Source organism: Scyliorhinus torazame, chromosome 11, assembly GCF_047496885.1.
Source record: "Scyliorhinus torazame isolate Kashiwa2021f chromosome 11, sScyTor2.1, whole genome shotgun sequence".
Classification (NCBI taxonomy): Eukaryota; Metazoa; Chordata; class Chondrichthyes; order Carcharhiniformes; family Scyliorhinidae; genus Scyliorhinus; species Scyliorhinus torazame.
In genome coordinates this window covers 55,284,979-55,301,844 of record NC_092717.1, presented here as the reverse complement: position 1 = coordinate 55,301,844, position 16,866 = coordinate 55,284,979, and positions in this window count along the sequence as shown.

Below are 16,866 nucleotides of genomic sequence, written 5' to 3'. Positions count from 1 at the left end.
TGGGGATTTGGGGGTTGGAAGGACTGGTTGATAAATATGGCCATGTATTTAGTGGTGGCTATCGGCTGCATCTTTGTGGGCCTGGCCATCCTTAAATGTGTGATGGGTAGAATGCGGGGTGCACTGGATCAGATCAACGCCCCTAAAAACTTAACTGTTAAAATCCATGAGGGTGCAGCAGATGAGGGGGGCTAAGCCAGGAATTGGAAATGCAGCGACGGATCTTTTTAGATGAGGAACCGTAGCTATGGATTGGATAGTTCGGTTATCATGGAATGATAAAAGGAGGGAATGACGAATGTGATATAAAATAGTTACTTTAGAGATATTAGTTAATGTAACGTAGAGATAGGCCAGTTTAATTCTGGTTAGTTCACAGACAAAGGATTTCAGACTGCATGGAAAAGCAGGAATAGGTGTGTCCACCAGAGCAGGAGAAAAGGATGCTGAGTAATAGGGGCCAGAGGAAGGGATTGGAAGTGAGCCAATCAGAATAGATCAAACAGGTCAGGAGGGATATAGGATGACCTATGGGCGTCGAGTATGTGAAATTTGATGCCATTTGAATGTATCAGTATAGAGCCCTTTGTCTTATATCCTCACTTGATTCCGGAGATGCAGAAAGCAAGATGTGATCTGTACCGCTGTGAACTGAGTAAAGCTTGCAAGCTAAATAAAATAACTAATGCTGTACCTGCAAATCCATCTCGACTTTTATTGAGGCCAGACTGACGGGTAAAGAAACTTGGGATTCAACAGGGTTGGATGTATCCTGCTTTTAGTTGACAGGACAAAGCTGGGAACTGGGCAATTTTCCACATTGCCGGGTAGATGTGGCAAGTTCTGGAGCACATGTCTTCAGTACTAATGTCAGAATATTGTCAGGACCCATAGCCTTTACAGTGTCCAGTGCCTGCAGCCGGATCTTTCTCGTGGGGTGAATCGAATTGGCTGAAGATTGGCATCTGTGATGCTGGAGACATCTGGAGGAGACCTAGCTGCATCACTCACTCGGCACTTCTGGCTGACGATGATTACGAATCCTTCATTCTCTCCCATCATTGGGGATGGGGATAATCGTGGAGCCTCCTACTCCAGTGAGTTGTTTAATTGCCCACCCATTAACAATTGGATGCGTCTGGACTGCTTAGATTAGATCTGATCCATTGGTTGTGGTATCTCTTAGCTTTGTCTAGCGAATGATGTTTCCATTCTTCGGTTTACAAGAAGTCCTCCAACAACCATCTTTCTTTGTGATAGGTATGACTCCAACAAGTGGAGAGCTTTCCGCCTGATTTGCAGTGACTTTAATTTTGCACGGGCTCCTTGATGCCATACGCAGTCAAATGCTGGCTTGCTGTCAAGGGCAGTCACTCTCACCTCATCTCTTCAATTCAGCTCTTTTGTCCCTGTTTAAACCAAGGCTGTAATGAGATCAGGATCTGAGTGGCACTGGTGGAAACCAAATTGAGCATCAGTGAATAGTGTCAAGACCCACTGGGCTAGTATGTGATCACTTCCAGCCCCATTTGACCCCACTGTCGTAATACAAGTGAAATTAGCTGTTATTTTAAAATACCTGAGGTCCATGGCTGAACCCAAAAAACTGCAGTCACCAGGTCTGTAACTTTAACACAAATATCATTTTATTGTTTAGCAGTAAAATAATGAAACTGACAAAAATGTAACTGACTAACTAATACCCCTTTCCCAATACACTCCTTTCCAACCATCCCTACTCTACACACACACACAGTTATGTTATGTTCTTGTACAGAGACAATTACTGAGTCGGCGTACTAAAGAACATCTAGTTCAAGACCAGTTAGTTTTATTATAGTAACTGTGGGTAAGAAACTTATGCTATCAAACTGGAGCTAATACAAACATGACTGACCACAATGGTTTCTCCCTCACATTCCCTCCAGGCTACAGTGTTACGTGCTATTACTTGCCTGACACCTACTGGTCAGAGGCTATACATATTTACACATACACTTGTTAATGCATATCACTACATCCCCTTTCCTTGAGATTTTGAAGAAAACATATAATACATTATTTCAGTAAATATTACATAGTATATGCATAACAATGTAGTTTACATCATGTACAGTTATATTGTCCATTCTCAGATCCAACTGTTCCGGTTTCTTTCTGTTTCCATTGATTGTCTCAACTTTGGTAAATCTGGTAAACCTGTGTGATAGTTCTGAACTTCTGTAGGTACATCTACTATGATTGTATCATTTTTCTGAACATCATTCTGTACATTTACATTTAACTCGTTCATTGCTTGTGCCGGTTTTGATGAATGTAAACTTTCACATACATCCTCGCCTTGCTGTTCAGCAATAGGTTTTAGGAGTGCTTGTCAATCCTACTTAAAACCTGTCCATGCGCAGTTATCACAGTATAGGACCTTGGACCTGTTTTCTGCAATAGCTTTGCACGTTTTGACCAACCATCAGGATCCTCCACTCTCACCATGTCATTTGGTTTCAAAGGTTTCAGACTCCTGGTAGACATGTCATAATATTCCTTTTGTTTCTCTTCTCATTCAGTCTTTGTTTGGTATGGCATGGCAGAGTTGTTTGCAGTTTCCGATTCATCAACATTTCTGGTGGCAACAAACTACAACTTAATGGAGATGTTTGATACCTAAGCAGTGCTAAATATGGATCATCTTTAGTAATGTTGGATCATCTTTAGTAATAGCCTTCTTCAGTAATTGCTTGACTATCCAAATCCCTTTTTCTGCTTTGCCATTTGATTGCGAGTATAATGGGCTTGACGTTATATGCTTAAAATCATATTGCTGTGCAAATTCCTTCTATTCTTTACTGTTGAAGCATGGTCCATTATCACTCATTACTAACTCAGGTATTCCATGTTGTGCAAACATTGCTTTTGTATGCATGAATACACAATTTGCTGATGAGCTAGATAATTGTGCTATCTCTGGATAATTTGAGTAATAACCTACCACTAGCAAATATTCTTTACCATCAAGGTAGAATAAGTCTACCCCAACCTTTTGCCAAGGAACTGACACAATTTCACCTGTTTTCATCAGTTCCTTTGCTTGTCAATATTGATTTTGTTGACAAGTGGTACACTTTTCCACATGTTCTGTATGTCTTTGTTTATTCCCAGCCAATATAAAGTATCTCATGCTCTTTGCTTGCATTTCTCAATTCCGAGGTGATCCTCAAGAATCGTTTGTAGTATTTCCTTGCGCAGAGACTGTGGAATTACGATTCTCTCTTGCCTCAGTAACAAACCATTTGCTACATTTAGCCCTGATCGTATGTGATGATACTTAGAACATGAACCTTTTGACTATCCATTGGTGAGATTGTGTATCACCATTCGTAATATTTCATCCTTCTGTATTCCTTCAACAATCAGTTTTGACTTTGCATCTGACACTGGCAGTGTTTCCATAATCGTATCCATATGAACCTGCACATCCTCTCCAGTGGAACTGTCATCTTGTGCTGTTGTAGCTCTGGACAATGCATCCGTTACCACAATGTGCTTTCCAGGTGTATAGATTAATTCAAAGTCATATCTCTGAAGTTTCATTATTAGACATTGAATGCGAGGTGACATCTCACTGCCATTCTTCTTGACTATTACAACCAACGGTCTATGATCTGTCTCGATATGAATGTAGATAGACCATGTATGTAGCTATGGAATTTCTCCAAACAATTCACTGGCCCTAAACACTCTTTTTCTATTTGTGCAGAACAACATTTAGATTCTGTCATAGATGTTGAAGCATATGCTACTGGTTTCCAGTCACTACCATTTTCCTGTTGCAGCAACACTGCACCTACACCGCCCTTCGATGCATTTGTTGAAATCTTGGTATTTTTCTGTTATAGAACATAGAACATTACAGCGCAGTACAGGCCCTTCGGCCCTCGATATTGCGTCGACCTGTGAAACCACTCTAAAGCCCATCTACACTATTCCCTTATCGTCCATATGTCTATCCAATGACCATTTGAATGCCCTTAGTGTTGGCAAGTCCACTACCGTTGCAGGCAGGGCATTCCACGCCCTTACTACTCTCTGAGTAAAGAACCTACCTCTGACATCTGTCCTATATCTATCTCCCCTCAATTTAAAGCTATGTCCCCTCGTGCTAGACATCACCATCCGCGGAAAAAGACTCTCACTGTCCACCCTATCCAATCCTCTGATCATCTTGTATGCCTCAATTAGGTCACCTCTTAACCTTCTTCTCTCTAACGAAAACAGCCTCAAGTCCCTCAGCCTTTCCTCAAAAGATCTTCCCTCCATACTAGGCAACATTCTGGTAAAGCTCCTCTGCACCCTTTCCAATGCTTCCACATCCTTCCTATAATGCGGTGACCAGAACTGTACGCAATACTCCAAATGCGGCTGCACCAGAGTTTTGTACAGCTGCAACATGACCTCATGGCTCCGAAACCCAATCCCTCTACCAATAAAAGCTAACACACCATATGCCTTCTTAACAACTCTATCAACCTGGGTGGCAACTTTCAGGGATCTATGTACATGGACACCGAGATCTCTCTGCTCATCCACACTGCCAAGAATCTTACCATTAGCCCAGTACTCTGTCTTCCTGTTATTCCTTCCAAAATGAATCACCTCACACTTTTCTGCATTAAACTCCATTCGCCACCTCTCAGCCCAACGCTGCAGCTTATCTATGTCCCTCTGTAACTTGTAACATCCTTCCGCATTGTCCACAACTCCACCGACTTTAGTGTCATCTGCAAATTTACTCACATCCTTCTACGCCCTCCTCCAGGTCATTTATAAAAATAACAAACAGCAGTACTCTTAGTACTCCATGTTTATCTGTAGGTCAAGGCATATTTATGATGGCTTGTATCTTCATGTCATCAGGCTCGATTCCTTGACTAGATAATTTGTCTCCGAGGAACGGTATTTCCTTCACACCAAACTGGCATTTGGCCTTATTGAATCGTAGCCCATTTCTTCTGATATTTTGTAATACCCTAATTAGCCTGTCACTGTATTCCACTTGGGTGGAACCCTAAATTATGGTGTCATTGACATATACTTGAACACCCTGAATGCCTTCAACAATATGTTCCTTCGCTCTGTAGAATATTTCTGATGCTGAGATTATGTCAAAGGGCATACGAAGAAAGCAATATCTGCCAAACGGACTATTAGATGTACAGTACTTGGTACCTTCTTCATCGAGCTTGAGCTTCCAGAATCCTTGCAAAGTATCAGGTTTGCTGAAATATTTCGCAACAGACATCTCACTTGTGCTCTCCTCTCTTTTAGGTATTGGGTAGTGTTCCATTTTTATATTCGCATTTAAATCTTTGGGATCCATCCGTATTTGAAGATCATTGTTTCTTTTTTTTTACACATACCATCGAATTGACCTAATCTGCCAGCTCTTCAATCTTTTTTATAATGCCAAGATGTGTCATCCTGTCGAATTCAGCCTTTAGATGAAGGTGCTGGAACTCTTCTCAGAGCATGTATCACTGGTTGAGCATCATTTTTTAATTGAATCTTGTAAGTGAAAGGTAAAACACCAAAACCTTGGATTATTTGTGGGAAAACCTGCACAATGTACCCACTGATCCACTGTGTGGGCTCAATTCACAGTCAGCGCTACACACTCTTCTCACCAGCTCCAGTACTTCACACCCTTCATCACCTAATAATGATTCACGATCTTCGGCTACTATCAAGAATTTTTATTTGTGCACTTTATCTTTTACTTGGACATCCAATTCATACATTCCCAATGTCTCAATTTTCTGACCATTATAGTCCTTCAACAAGACTGGTTTATTCAATATTCTCCATTGTAATTGCATAGTTTTGATGTCACTGATGCTTATGAGGTCGGTAATAAAGCTACCTGAGGACTCGGCCGTCTTCTGCGGGCGCGTTCTAATTATATATCGCTCAAAAGTTTCATTCTTTTTCAGCATGCAATGCTCATCAAATGTTTTTATGACGGCACCAAAGTTTTTACTATCGTCCTCTTGTTCATATACAAAGGTGTTATAAATCTCAATCGCCTGCGGGCCTGCTACCGTTAACAACAATGCTACATTTCTTTCACCTGGCTGCGCCTGCAATTCTAGAACTTCTCCATACAGTGTAAACTGTTGTTTAAACGCATTTAATTCTATCGATTAGTAGAAGTTGTTCAGGAGTTTTTAAACTATCCATCTTCTTCTTGCATTAGTTTTGCGTTTTCTGAGATTTCCTTCGATGTTCTTTGTAGCACTGTTTCACCAAATTTGAAGGCTGGGTCTTTCAAATATTCACACTTCTGATCTTTTAGTTTTTGATCCCCACTCCTCGTACCATATTATGTTCTTGTACGGAGACAATGACTAAGTCAGCGTACTAAAGAACATCTAGTTCAAGACAAGTTAATTTTATTATAGTATAATAAACTGTGGGTAAGAAACTAATGCTATCAAACTGGAACTAATACAGACATGACTGACCACGATGGTTTCTCCTCCAGACTCCCTCCAGGCTACAGTGTCACATGCTAATACTTGCCTGAAACCTACTGGTCGGAGGCTATACATATTTACACATATATTTGTTTATCCATATCACTACAAGATAGACAGCATAGAGGGAAAGAAAGGATAGTGGAGAGGGAAGAAAATCTATGATGACATAAAAGGATAAAGTATCTCTGTTGTACTAGGATAGCTTCCAGTCAAAGTCTTTCAGGAGTTCAAGCTTTCGCTTCAATGCTTCTTCCTACTAAGCTTGAGATGGTTTTCTCTGGCAAGGCTTTCTACGTTCTCTGTAGATTCAAGATTGCTTCAAATATATAATAAAGATGTGCCAGGCACTCTGGCTTTAGAAAAATAAAGCAGTCCTTTATTTCAGCTGAGAGAGAGAGATAGAGCTTCTACTTAATTCAGGATCTAATTACTTCTGACCAGCTCTCTTAGAAACATCTCACAGCAACCAACTGTTGTCAGCCAGAACACTGTCCCTGGCCAACCCCAAGGTTAACAGCCAGCCAATCGAACCAACTTCCTCCAAATCGGGTTCTTAAGATTCACTCGGCGCCGATGAGTCTGTTTACTCCTCTCCAAAAACAAATCCTGCAACACACTGTCCTGACTAACAGGCTGTCTCAGCTTAAGTGCACTGCTTAACGGTGCATTGTGATTATGAGTCCACAGACCAAAAATAATAAAATAAAACAAAAGAAATGGGAACAATGGGAAGTAAAAAAGAAGGATTCTAACAGTGAGTTATTGTATGTCACTCCCAATGACCCCTTCCATCATTTTGCTGATGATTGAGAGTAGACTGGGCGGTAATTGCCAGATTGGATTTGTCCTCCTTTTTGTGGACAGGATATACCTCGGAAACCTTCCACATTGCCTGGTAAATGCCAGTAATCATCCAGCAACCCTAGACGATTACTATCCTGGAGCCTGTGGACATAAGAGTTAAGCTGGAAGCCTTCGATGCAGGCCTGGAAGACTGGAGCCAGTATGCTGAATGCATGAAGCATTTCTTCCAAGCTAGGAACCGCCTCTCAGCCAGAGGACCCAACCATCTATATCAAAGTGTCTGGCCTAGCAGGAGGAGGATGAAAACGGACACGGAAGTATCCGTACAGATGGACAATGTCATGTCCGGGACCGATTTTAAACTAATGTGGCAGGGGGATAGGAACTAGATTAGGAAGTTAGAGGTCAGTAAAGAAGCAGCAACTAAAGCCAGTAAGGTACTAGAAAATAAACTCAATGTGACTAAGGGGAAGAGTAGACAGGGAAGAGATGATGAACGCAAAGGGACAGGTGGTCTGAGGTGCATTTGTTTCAATGCGAGAAGTGTAGGAGGGAAGGCAGATGAACTTAGGGCTTGGATTAGTACCTGGGAATATGATGTTATTGGTAATACTGAGACTTAGTTGAGGGAAGGGCAAGACTGGCAACTAAATATCCCAGGGTATAGATGCTTCAGGAGGGATAGAGAAGGAGGTAAAAGGGGTGGAGGAGTTGTATTACTGGTCAGAAATGATATCACAGCTGTGATTAAGGAGGGCACGATGGAGGATTCGAGCACTGAGGCAATATGGGTAGAGCTAAGAAATAGGAAGGGTGCAGTAACATTGTTGGGACTTTACTACAGGCCTCCCAAAAGCGAGCGTGAAGTAGAGGTACAAATATGTAGACAGATTATAGAAAAATGTAGTAGCAATAGGGTGGTCGTGATGGGAGATTTTAACTTCCCCAACATTGAATGGGACTCATGTAGTGTTGGAGGCGTAGATGGAGCAGAATTTCTAAGGAGCATCCAGGAGAGTTTTTTAGAGCAGTATGTAAATAGTCCAACTCGGGAAGGGGCCATATTGGACCTGGTATTGGGGAATGATCCCAGCCAGGTGGTTGAAGTTTCAGTCGGTGATTACTTTGGGAATAGCGATCACGATTCCGTAAGTTTTAGAATACTCATGGACAAAGACGAGAGTGGTCCTAAAGGAAGAGTGCTAAATTGGGGAAAGGCCAAGTATAACAAAATTTGGCAGGAGCTAGGGAATGTGGATTGGGAGCAGCTGTTTAAGGTTAAATCCACATTTGAAATGTGGGAGTCTTTTAAGGACAGGTTGATTAGAGTGCAGGACAGACATGTCCCTGTGAAAATGAGGGATAGAAATGGCAAGATTAGGGAACCATGGATGACGGGTGGAATTGTGAGACTAGCTAAGATGAAAAAGGAAGCATACATAAGATCTAGGCGACTTAAAACTGATGAAGCATTGGAAGAATATCAGGAAAGTCAGGACAAATCTCAAACGCGCAATAAAGAGGGCTAAAAGGGGTCATGAAATATCTTTGGCTAACAGGGTTAAGGAAAATCCCAAAGCCTTTTATTCGTATATAAGGAGCAAGAGGGTAACTAGAGAAAGGATTGTCCCACTCAAAGACAAAAGAGGGAATTTATGTGTGGAGTCAGAGGAAATGGGTGAGATTCTTAATGAGTACTTTGCATCAGTATTCACCAAGGAGAGGGACATGACGGATGTTGAGGCTAGGGATGGATGTTTAAATACTCTAGGTCAAGTCGGCATAAGGAAAGGGGAAGTTTTGGGTATTCTAAAAGGCATTAAGGTGGACAAGTCCTCAGGTCTGGATGGGATCTTGTTAAGTAATGGGTTAAGAGACATTGCAATTAGTTGTCTCATTTATGTTAAGTATCCATTAATTGACACTGATATGTAAAGGGGCTTCAGGTGGCCTCTGTCAGGTGATGGATGATCAGAGTTTTGTGCAAAGGCTGTTGGAATGAAATATGTGTGTTTGTGAAAAAGGAACAGAACTTTAGACTCTTCATATCACAGCAACTAAAATGTCTAACAATTGGTAGTAGAGGAAGGTTGCTGTGTAAATGTGAAGGGTTGAAAGATACAACTTTTCCAGGTCAAACCAAGGAGTGAGTGAGAACAGAAAAAAAGGGATATGTGGCTGAACCGAGGATAAAGATGGCTGGATATGACTGTCCTCCCTTATTTCCTGAAAGGGAATCGTACGACCAATGGAGAAGTGCAGTAGTTATGTGGACTAAGGTAACTGCTTTGGGAAAGAGAAAACAAGGTATGGCATTGGCTCTTTCTCTACCATACGGCAGTAAAATCCGAAACAAAGTGCTTTCATAGAATCATAGAATTTACATTGCAGAAGGAGGCCATTCGGTCCATCGAGTCTGCACCGGCTCCTGGAAAGAGCACCCCACCCAAGGCCCACACCTCCACCCCATCCCCACAACCCAGTAACCCCACCCAACACTAAGGGCAATTTTGGACACTATGGGCAATTTAGCATGGCCAATCCACCTAACCCGCACATCTTTGGACTGTGGGAGGAAACCGGAGCACCCGGAGGAAACCCACGCACACACGGGGAGGATGTGCAGACTCCGCACAGACAGTGACCCAAGCTAGAATCGAACCTGGGACCCTGGAGCTGTGAAGCATTTGTGCTATCTACAATGCTACCGTGCTCTGAGCTGGAATTGGAAGAGTTAGACTCAGAAGAAGGTCTGGAGAATTTATTACATTATATGGAAATGATTTATAAGAAAGATGACTTGTTCAGTGCGTATGAAGCATGGTCGGATTTTGATAAGTTCTGGAAAACGGAGGATATCTCCATGGAAGACTATAGAGTGGAATTTGGCAGACTATATAAAAGGCTGCAGAAACACAATCTGGAATTTCCACAGTCTGTGTTGGCCTTTAAATTACTTGACTGTGCTAGAGTGAGCAACATGGATAGGCTCCTGGTTTTGACAGGAGTTCAGTTTACTGATAAGGATACCTTATTCGAACAGATGACAAAAGCTTTACAATAGTTTCTGGGGAAACATTTGATTCCGATGGCTCTGATGACCCAAATAGGTCAGCCTGCAATAAGGCAGAATATGGAAGATACACTAGTAACAGGATGGCAAAATTGTAGGCTACGAACAGGTCTCAAGACTATAGACGGAGACCGAGACAAGGAAATTATGAAGACAGAAACCCAGTTCGAACCTACAATAGGAAGATGAACCCCAGAAATGCATGGAGCATTTCTGGTGGCGGAGAGGATGCTAGATGGGGACTCATCTTCCGAGGTAGTATGGGCTGAGGTTAGAAACATGAAAGGAGAGGTCACACTGTTGGGAGTCTTCTATAGGCCTCCAAATAGTTCTAGGGATGTAGAGGAAAGGATGGCGAGGATGATCCTGGATAAGAGCGAAAGTAACAGGGTAGTTATTATGGGAGACTTTAACTTTCCAAATATTGACTGGAAAAGATATAGTTCGAGTACATTAGATGGGTCGTTTTTTGTACAGTGTGTGCAGGAGGGTTTCCTGACACAGTTTGTTGACAGGCCAACAAGAGGCGAGGCCACATTGGATTTGGTTTTGGGTAATGAACCAGGCCAGGTGTTGGATTTGGAGGTAGGTGAGCACTTTGGGGACAGTGACCACAATTCGGTGACGTTTACGTTAAGGGTGGAAAGGGATAAGTATACACCGCAGGGCAAGAGTTATAGCTGGGGGAAGGGAAATTATGATGCCATTAGACGTGACTTGGGGGGGATAAGGTGGAGAAGTAGGCTGCAAGTGTTGGACACACTGGATAAGTGGAGCTTGTTCAAGGATCAGCTACTGCGTGTTCTTGATAAGTATGTACCGGTCAGGCAGGGAGGAAGGTGCCGAGCGAGGGAACCGTGGTTTACCAAAGAAGTGGAATCTCTTGTTAAGAGGAAGAAGGAGGCCTATGTGAAGATGAGGTGTGAAGTTTCAGTTGGGGCAATGGATAGTTACAAGGTAGCGAGGAAGGATCTAAAGAGAGAGCTAAGACGAGCAAGGAGGGGACATGAGAAGTATTTGGCAGGAAGGATCAAGGAAAACCCAAAAGCTTTCTATAGGTATGTCAGGAATAAGCGAATGATGAGGGAAAGAGTAGGACCAGTCAAGGACAGGGATGGGAAGTTGTGTGTAGAGTCTGAAGAGATAGGCGAGATACTAAATGAATATTTTTTGTCAGTATTCACTCAGGAAAAAGATAATGTTGTGGAGGAGAATGCTGAGCTCCAGGTAAATAGATTAGATGGCATTGAGGTACATAGGGAAGAGGTGTTGGCAATTCTGGACAGGCTGAAAATAGATAAGTCCCCGGGACCTGATGGGATTTATCCTAGGATTCTCTGGGAGGCCAGGGAAGAGATTGCTGGACCATTGGCTTTGATTTTTATGTCATCATTGGCTACAGGAATAGTGCCAGAGGACTGGAGGATAGCAAATGTGGTCCCTTTGTTCAAAAAGGGGAGCAGAGACAACCCCGGCAACTATAGACCAGTGAGCCTCACGTCTGTAGTGGGTAAAGTCTTGGAGGGGATTATAAGAGACAAGATTTATGATCATCTAGATAGGAATAATATGATCAGGGATAGTCAGCATGGCTTTGTGAAGGGTAGGTCATGCCTCACAAACCTTATCGAGTTCTTTGAGAAGGTGACTGAACAGGTAGACGAGGGTAGAGCAGTTGATGTGGTGTATATGGATTTCAGCAAAGCATTTGATCAGGTTCCCCACGGTAGGCTATTGCAGAAAATACGGAGGCTGGGGATTGAGGGTGATTTAGAGATGTGGATCAGAAATTGGCTAGCTGAAAGAAGACAGAGGGTGGTGGTTGATGGGAAATGTTCAGAATGGAGTTCAGTCACAAGTGGAGTACCACAAGGATCTGTTCTGGGGCCGTTGCTGTTTGTCATTTTTATCAATGACCTAGAAGAAGGCGCAGAAGGGTGGGTGAGTAAATTTGCAGACGATACTAAAGTCGGTGGTGTTGTCGATAGTGTGGAAGGAAGTAGCAGGTTACAGAGGGATATAGATAAGCTGCAGAGCTGGGCTGAGCGATGGCAAATGGAGTTTAATGTAGAGAAGTGTGAGGTGATTCACTTTGGAAGGAATAACAGGAATGTGGAATATTTGGCTAATGGAAAAGTTCTTGAAAGTGTGGATGAGCAGAGGGATCAAGGTGTCCATGTACATAGATCCCTGAAAGTTGCCACCCAGGTTGATAGGGTGGTGAAGAAGGCCTATGGAGTGTTGGCCTTTATTGGTAGAGGGATTGAGTTCCGGAGTCAGGAGGTCATGTTGCAGCTGTACAGAACTCTGGTAAGGCCGCATTTGAAGTATTGCGTACCGTTCTGGTCACCGCATTATAGGAAGGACGTGGAGGCTTTGGAGCGGGTGCAGAGGAGATTTACCAGGATGTTGCCTGGTATGGAGGGAAAATCTTATGAGGAAAGGCTGATGGACTTGAGGTTGTTTTCGTTGGAGAGAAGAAGGTTAAGAGGAGACTTAATAGAGGCATACAAAATGATCAGGGGGTTGGATAGGGTGGACAGTGAGAGCCTTCTCCCGCGGATGGAAATGGCTGGCACAAGGGGACATAACTTTAAACTGAGGGGTAATAGATATAGGACAGAGGTCAGAGGTAGGTTCTTTACGCAAAGAGTAGTGAGGCCGTGGAATGCCCTACCTGCTACAGTAGTGAACTCGCCAACATTGAGGGCATTTAAAAGTTTATTGGATAAACATATGGATGATAATGGTATAGTGTAGGTTAGATGGCTTTTGTTTCGGTGCAACATCGTGGGCCGAAGGGCCTGTACTGCGCTGTATTGTTCTATGTTCTATGTTCTAAATCAATGTTTTCGATGTGACTCTCAATACCATTATGCTTTCAACTGTCCAACTTGTTATGATAGAGTGTTTGAAGCGACACGGAAGAGTCAGAAGAGGGAAAAGATAGTGACCAGAAAGAAGGCATTGTCCTATTGACAAGCAGTTTTACGCCGGTAATGAGGGTGTTGGTTGCAGAATCTTTCAATTGTGCTGCATTGGACAGTGGCTGCACATCTACTGTGTGTGGAATTGACTGGTTAAAATATTACCTGGACTCTTTGAATGCTGAAAATCATAACAAGGTTAAGGAATTTGAAAGTTCCACAAGTTTCAGGTTTGGGGATGATAATACTCTGAAGTTGCTGAAAAGAGTGGTGATCCCTTGCAATATTGCCGGAGTGAATCATTTCATTAGCACGGACGTTGTATCAAGTGAGATACCTTTGCTTCGGAGCAGACTGTCGATGAAGAAAGCACACATGAAACTGGATATGGAACAGGATAAGGCAACAGTTTTTGGAAAGACGGTGGACTTACAATTTACACAGTCGGGACACTATTGTATTCCATTATTGACAAATAATTTTTCAAGTCGCGTGGTTAAGGATGTATTAATGGCAGTTGAAAATGGGACTTTAGCTGATAAAAAGCTTGTGATGTTAAAACTGCATAGGCAATTTGCACATCCATCTCCTCGGAGGCTGAAAAATTTATTAAAGGATGAAGGGGTAAGGGATGATGACTATACTAGACTGATAGAACAGGTTAGTGACCGCTGTGAAGTTTGTAGGAAGTACAGAAGGACACCAGCACGACCGATAGTAACCCTACCTTTGGCCAGGGATTTTAACGACATTGTGGCCATGATCTGGGATAAAGCAAATAATATATTTATTTAGCATTTTGTAGATTTAACAACCAGATTTAGTCAATCAACGATTGTACGAAGTGAAGAAAAGAGAGTAATTCTGGATCAAATCGTGGAAAAACGGATAGGGACAGGAATGGGTCCACCGGCAAAATTCCTTATGGACAATGGGGGAGAATTTGCTAATGATGAGTTTAGGGATATGTGTGAAAACATGAATATCAGAGTTATGAATACGGCTGCAGAAAGCCCATTTAGTAATGGTGTCTGTGAAAGAAATCATGCTGTCATCGATGACATGCTTCGGAAAATGTTGGCAGATCGACCAAATTGCAGGCTAAATTCAGCTTTAGCATGGGCAGTACATGCAAATAATTCATTGCAGATGGTTGGGGGCTATAGTCCTTCTCAATTAGTGTTTGGTAGAAATCCTAAAATTCCGTCCATTTTGGATGACCAGCCTCCAGCTTGGGAGGGGACTACAATTAGCTCTGGTTTTGCTGAACATTTAAATGCATTACATAGCAGTAGAAAAGCTTTTTTGGAAGCAGAAGTCTCTGAAAGAATTCGCAGAGCTTTAAGACATAACATGCGGTCATCAGATGCCGTTTTTCAGCAAGGAGGCATGGTATACTGTAAGAGAGACAATTCTAATGAATGGAAAGGCCCAGGGAAGATCATAGGCATAGATGGCAAAACAATTATTTTGCAACATGGTAATCAAACTGTTAGGGTACATTCATCAAGGATAATGGGTACAGATTACAAATTTTCAAATTTAGACAGAGCAGACAGACATGACAAGGAACCAGAGTCATCTGGTAAGCATGTGTTACAGAACTATGAGGACCAATTAACTGACATAGACAGGGTTTCTGTGGAGGAACACAACACTTCTGGTGAATTAGAACAGGCCATTTTTCCGAAAGGGCAACTGCCAAAAGTTGGTACAAAAGTGACATACTTGCCTGAAGGGTCTAGTCAATGGAAGGCTGCAACTGTTCTTAATAGAGCAGGGAAGGCCACTGGAAAGTATAAACATTGATTGAATGTACAGCATTCAGGGGAAGGAATCAAGACAATGGATTGGGAAAACGAAGTTCAAAAATGGAGGGCACGGAAATGCAGTGCCAGTTCAGATAGTACATCGGATAGTGAACAGGTCCGCAGGAAAAGGTCGAGAACTATTGAAAGGACATCCCACAGCAGAAGGGAAAGATCAAGCAGTAGCAGTACAGAACGAGATACCAGGTGGGAGAGGGGACATAGTTTGTCAAGATCTCAGAACATGAGTAAGACTATGAATACTAATAGGAGTAGAAGCCCATATGCACGTGATATTTTGGTGGCTTCAAATAAATTAGATGAAAAAGTTATTAAAGAAGCTAAACAACAAGAATTGCATAGTTGGAGTGAATTTGGGGTATACACGGAAGTACCGAATAGGGGACAAAGAGCTCTATCCCACAGATGGGTTTGCACCGAAAAGGTTCTTCCAGATGGAACTTATAAGGCAAAGGCCAGGCTTGTGGCAAGGGGATTTGAAGAAAACTTAGAAGATCAGGATTTAAGGGTAGATTCACCTACAGCAGGAAAGGTTTTTTTAAAGATCTTCTTGGCTCTATTAGCCACAAAGACATGGGAATGCAAATCTATAGATATAAAAACTGCCTTTTTGCAGGGGCATCAGCTCCAGAGAGACATTTTTCTCCGTCCTCCTAAAGAAGCAGCTAACACAGAAGGGGTACTCGGGAAGTTGAACAAATGTGTCTATGGATTAAATGATGCATCTAGAGTCTGGTATTTTTCGGTAAGGTCGGTTTTGTTAAAGTTAGGCTGTTGCCAGTTGAAAGCAGATCCTGCAATGTTTTACTGGCACTATAAAGGAAATCTTTCTGGCATTTTTATGATGCATGTCGATGATTTTTTGTGGGGTGGGACTAGTGATTTTGAAGGTATTGTAATCTCTGGTTTGAGGAAAGAATTCAGGGTTGGAAGTCAGGCTTCCGGTGCATTTAAATATATCGGACTGGAAATTGGACAGACTAAGTTAGGGGCAATTTTACGTCAGCAATCTTATTTGGAAAGCATCAGCCCAATAGCAATTAGTCGTGGCCGAGTTTCACAAAAAGACGCAATGGTTTCAAAGATAGAAAAAGAGCAACTGCGAAGTTTAATTGGGCAACTGAACTGGTTAGGTAGACAGACTAGACCGGACGTGAGTTTTGATGTCTTAGAATTGAGTACAAAAATGAATGATCCCAAAATGGAAGACATAATAAGAGCAAATAAAGCGTTGGCCAAACTAAAAATGCAGGAGTGTGTTTTGTAGTTCCCGGTTTGAGGTGACCTGAAGCACTTGAAACTCATAGTTTATAGTGATGCGTCCTACGCAAATTTATGTGATGGGGTTTCAAGCGCAGGAGGTTATATAATTTTCCTTTTGGGCAACAATGGTAAATGTTGCCCGCTTGTGTGGGAAACAAAGAAAATAAGGAAAGTGGTAATAAGCACTTTGGCTGCTGAGACGTTAAGCCGTGTAGAGGCGGTGGATATGGCCTTTTATATAAGTATGATATTTACAGAAATTAGGGGATTTGGGTAATATACCTATTGACTGTCACATTGACAATAAATCCCTGTGGGAAAATGTGCACTCTACAAAAAATGTCAATGAAAAGAGGTTACGGATAGACATCGCAAGATTGAAGGAGGAAATAGCAGGGCACCTGGAGGGAAATTGTCCCATTGGGCAGACGCAGCATGGG